Source organism: Hibiscus syriacus, unplaced genomic scaffold (genome assembly GCF_006381635.1).
Source record: "Hibiscus syriacus cultivar Baekdansim isolate YM2019G1 unplaced genomic scaffold, ASM638163v2 tig00009023_pilon, whole genome shotgun sequence".
NCBI lineage: Eukaryota > Viridiplantae > Streptophyta > Magnoliopsida > Malvales > Malvaceae > Hibiscus > Hibiscus syriacus.
Window position 1 is genome coordinate 622,861 of NW_024062184.1, and position 5,304 is coordinate 628,164.

A 5,304-nucleotide genomic window follows, 5' to 3' on the forward strand; every position below is an offset into this window, starting at 1 on the left:
TGAGCATCAACCATCATAGAAACATCATCATCGTTTGAAAGCTGAAATGATGTATACGTGAGCGGAAAAAGTTCAGTAGGAAATCTGTACTGAAGTGAAGATAGTCTTCTCTGGCCTGCTACACGAATCTTTAACGAAATTTTTGTGATTAACTCCTCAATTGTGATGTTTCTCTTCAAGGTTAAGGGGATATAATGATCTGACTCAAAAACAACCCCTCTTCAGCTTCCTTAATTTCTCCATCATACAAAACAACAGCAGAAAGACGACTCATTTTCAGAGAATTTGAGAATTTAGAGTTGGGAATTTGAGAATTTGAAAGATTGTGAACTGAAGTTTGTTTTGAAAGTTTATAATACGTTGCATATAATAGTGTCTATAATCGGTTCACTATTCACATGAAGGCGCGTTCCCGGGGCGCGCCTTCCATTATTTCGTCAGAGAATATGTTATCATTGCCCTATTATGTCATTCATGTCCCTCGGGGACACTAGATATATCAGTACCTATTATTTCACTATTCACATGAAGGCGCGTTCCCGGGGGCGCGCCTTCCATTATTTCGTCAGAGAATATGTTATCATTGCCCTATTATGTCACTCATGTCCCTCGGGGACACTAGATATATACCTATTATTTCACTATTTACATGAAGGCGCGTTCCCGGGGGCGCGCCTTCCATTATTTCGTCAGAGAATATGTTATCATTGCCCTATTATGTCACTCATGTCCCTCGGGGACACTAGATATATCAGTACCTATTATTTCACTATTTACATGAAGGCGCGTTCCCGGGGGCGCGCCTTCCATTATTTCGTCAGAGAATATGTTATCATTGCCCTATTATGTCACTCATGTCCCTCGGGGACACTAGATATATCAGTTTGAATAACTTAAATTTAACTTCTTTGAAAGTTCAACAAGTTAAGAATAACTTAAATTAAAACGTTATGTGAAGTTTGAATAAATTAGATAAAATGTTATGGATAAATTGAATAAATGTGAAGTGATAAGTTGATTGTGACATTGAAATTGTATGGAATGAGCATTGAAATGTGACATTGAATAAATTGCCAATTCACCCCCTCTTGGCTGATTCCGTCGATCGATGAACTCAACATAAGTTGATTTTAATGTATACGTTTTAATATATATGTTAATGATAAAATCATATGTATGGATAAATTTAATTTCAATTTAAGTATTGTGAACTATAATTGGAATATAACTTTTAATTTCGAATACAATTGGAATATTAAGTTGAAATTTAATGTTAAATTTCGAATACTATAATTTATATTTAAATTTAAATTGAATAATATTATTTTTATTTTATTTTAAATTTCGAATAATATAATTTGTATTTTAAAAACATTATCAAACATTTAATGTTAAATGTGAATAAAAAATAACATTAAAAAATATGTATGTAACAACCATGAAACATTTAAATAACATAACCAAATTACATAAAATTCTGAAATTTAATTATTTAAATAACATTAAATATAACTGGATCACCGATGTCGTCTTCTCGAATGAGTTCCACATGGCGGTGGTTGCCTATTTCGTGGAGGATTTCTTCGTGGAACTTGTTCTTCAGTCTCCTCATCTTCACTATCATCATCAGCAGTATTTTCTTCATTTGGTGTAGATGACGCTGAAGGGGCTGAAGGGCCTGTATAAAATAACGACCCTGGAGGAGTGCTAGTAACAATCCCACCGCTCCCCGGGAACTGTGGAAACTGTGGAAACATTGGCATCGATGTATGTGATCCAGATGAAGATTGAGGTGTCTGCGGAGAAGCACCACCAGCCAAATAAGATGCATATGAACCATATGCTGGATCATTAAACATAGTCGTATATGCACCTCCATATGGTATAAACCCTGCGGGCTAGGCATGTAACCTGGCGGGCTAGGAATGTAACCCTGCGGGCTCGGAATGTAACCCTGTGGAGATGGCATATAAACTGGTGGGCTTGGCATATGAAGTGGAGGGCTGGGCATGTACCCCTGCGGCATCGACGAATAAGGATGTTGTGGTGGGACTGATGCAGAACCGGTAGCGCCTTCTCTCCGTCCACGCGTCGGGGGACGATGATATTGAGACGGTTGACGTCTTTCTCGGCGCCTAGGAATGTTAACCCCTCGTGCTTCCGCCGAAAGTAGAAACGGCTTCCCATTTTCATTAAACCAGTCCATATAGTTATCCGTAACCATATGACCAGTTTCAGCGTAATATTGTCGAGGGGCCAACAGTGTATATCGGTTCTCCCAAAGCGCAATCCAATCTCTGTGTCTCACCACCCAGTTAACATCTTTCTTTCCCCGTCTATCTATGTTATGCACGTCGTCTAAATTTCTAGGAGCTCCAGGAATATATTGCGTACAACCATACTGACGGAGCACGCGATCAACTGGATGCCACTCAATAATAGCATAACATATAAGAGGTATAACCGATATCCATACCTCTAATGACCCACTAAGGTGGGGTGGGATGCAAGCTTTCACTTCATCGCTCGCATAAGGTATCCACTGAAACTGAAATATAAATATACAATTCAAATAAATATAATATTCTAATTATATCTAAATTAAACAAATTTAAAAACATACCTCAGACCCAGCTTTCGTATCAATAAGTAAACGAATTTCCTCTAACCCAGTAGGTATACTTTTATGGTCCTTTCTTTTCATCGACCACCTATGAAATATAATATAAACTAAATATCACCCTATTTAATTGAAAATATTTAAATCAAAATTTAGTTCGAAAATTACCTCAACAATAAGGGGAATACGTATGGTTCATTCACGATCGGGCATAAGAAAGGCATGCGGAACCACGCCCATGATTGTAGAAGCAGAAGACATCCACCGATAGCAGTTTTCTTATAATTCGTCGCCCGACACATTTCTCTAAAGAGAAATGCCAAAACTGCAGCACCCCAACTATATCTTCCAGCTTCATCAAAATCGATCAGATGCCGCAACCACATACAATGCACCTGGTTGCGAGATTTGTCGGGGCATCAATATTCCTCCAATTATTCGTAGAATATATGCCTGAGCACATGCCTTTGCTTGATCCTCTGAAGCATTTTCATTTAAAACCTCAAAATTAGCTTTCAACCAAGATAAAGCTATTCTACCTCCATTAAACTCTGGCGGAGCAGCTCCAAGATAATCAATGCACATTGATTGCCAATCACCATCCGCCATACCACACATCATATTTCTATCGACGGGAAGCCCCAGATGCATAGAGACATCCTCCAATGTAATTGTTGCCTCTCCACATGGAAGGTGAAAAGTGTGTGTCTCGGGCCTCCACCTCTCAATCAGTGCAGAAATTAGGACAGGTTCGAGTTTACAACCGCCTATAATTGTTGCAATATACCCGAACCCAGCAGAAGCCAAATATGGCAAAATACGTTCCGGTGTCGGTATACGTGGATTTTTAATAAAAGTTTCTAAAATACGATCAACATCCTAAATAATATATATATTATAAAAAATAAAAATTAATATAAATTCATAATAACTTTAAAATAAAAATAAATTTAAATATTAACATTAATTATAAAAAATATTACCATATCGCTAAAATGTCTGGAGATATGATCAATATCCAATCGCAACAGCATTTCGTTTTCCATTATAACTGTAGACAAAACAATATAATTAGCAAAAAAAATTAATAATTCTAAATAAATAATAATTATATAAATATTATTTTAATAAAAAAATAATATTTACATAAATATATTAATATAAAAAATAATAATTATTTAAAAAATACTAACATAAAAATAAATTTCTTACCACTAATAACAAATTTAAAACTCAAATAGTTGGAGAATTTGAGTTATATAAGAGAGGAGAAGATGATTTTGGTGTGAAGAATGAGGGAGGGTTGAGGGGGTTTATATAGGGGAGGAGGAGGGTAGTTAGGAAAAACGGATGGGGGCATTTATGACATTTAATGGAAGGCGCGTCCCCGGGGATGCGCTTTCCACACGTGTTTGCTGATATGGCAAAGGCGCGTCCCCGGGGACGCGCCTTTCACACGTGGCATCCAACTCAGCGAAAACACGGGTAAAGCGCATCCCCGGGGACGCGCCTTTGCCAACTCAGCAGAAAGGGTGCTAGTTTTGGAAATATTGGTCAAACGGTGTTAGAAAGATAAAATTAAAAACAAACGGTGTCAGTTATGTAATTTAGCCAATATAATTGTAGGAGCTGGCAAAGGGCTTATAAATAGAGTAAAATATTAAAATCTTTCATAGAAAAACCTTAAGTTAATCACCCTCCCATTGACTAAAGCTCCTCCAATATTGCTTTAATCTGATTCTCCATTGTTCGACACTCAATTTTTAAAGGTATGTAATTAAATAATTGTAACACCCATATCCTGTATATCTTTCCGTACACGAGGTACAAAGATCACATTACCTTATAAAAATGTTTGTCATTTGAAAACCCGTAAAAATTTGTTTCAAATTGATCAACTATAAAATATGATATTTCTGAAAGCAACATACTAAAACTATCACATAATTACATTCCAAAAAATTTACCATAATTTAATTATATGCCAACTAAGTTCTTAAATTGAATAAGATTGTCATAATATTACTGACGAGTCAACCTTTAATTGATGAAAGCTGTTAATACTACTACACTCCTTACGCACTAGTCCTTGCCTCTACCTACGCGTGAAATAAACACACGTTAATTAATTACTTAGAGAGACATAATATTGTAACGTAACCTTTGAATACACATAAATATGTCACATTTATTTATTTCTTATTAAATCGTATATTCTTTGATTATCTCATACTCCTCCTCATTTAAACCATATATCATTCACAATTTTCTTAATTCTTTTTAAGTATGCCTAGCATATCTATCTTCCTTTATATTTTTCCTTTATAACATCCATTCATACCATTATACATTGTTGTACAATATATATATATATATATATATATATATATATATATCATCCCTTCATATCACAATACATTAAAATTTCTTTATTCTCTTACTCAACAATGTTTAACGTTCGACTAACTGGCATAATTGATACCTTTCTGCCAATGCACAATTAGGCCTTTATTCTTTTACTCAACGGTACTTAATCGTTCATCTAATTGGCATAATTGACACCTTTCTGTCATATGCACAGTTAGGCCTCAAAGACACTTAGTCTTTCATCAAACTGGAATAAATGACACATTTATGTCATATGCACAGTTAGGCCTCAAAGACACTTAGTCTTTCATCTAATT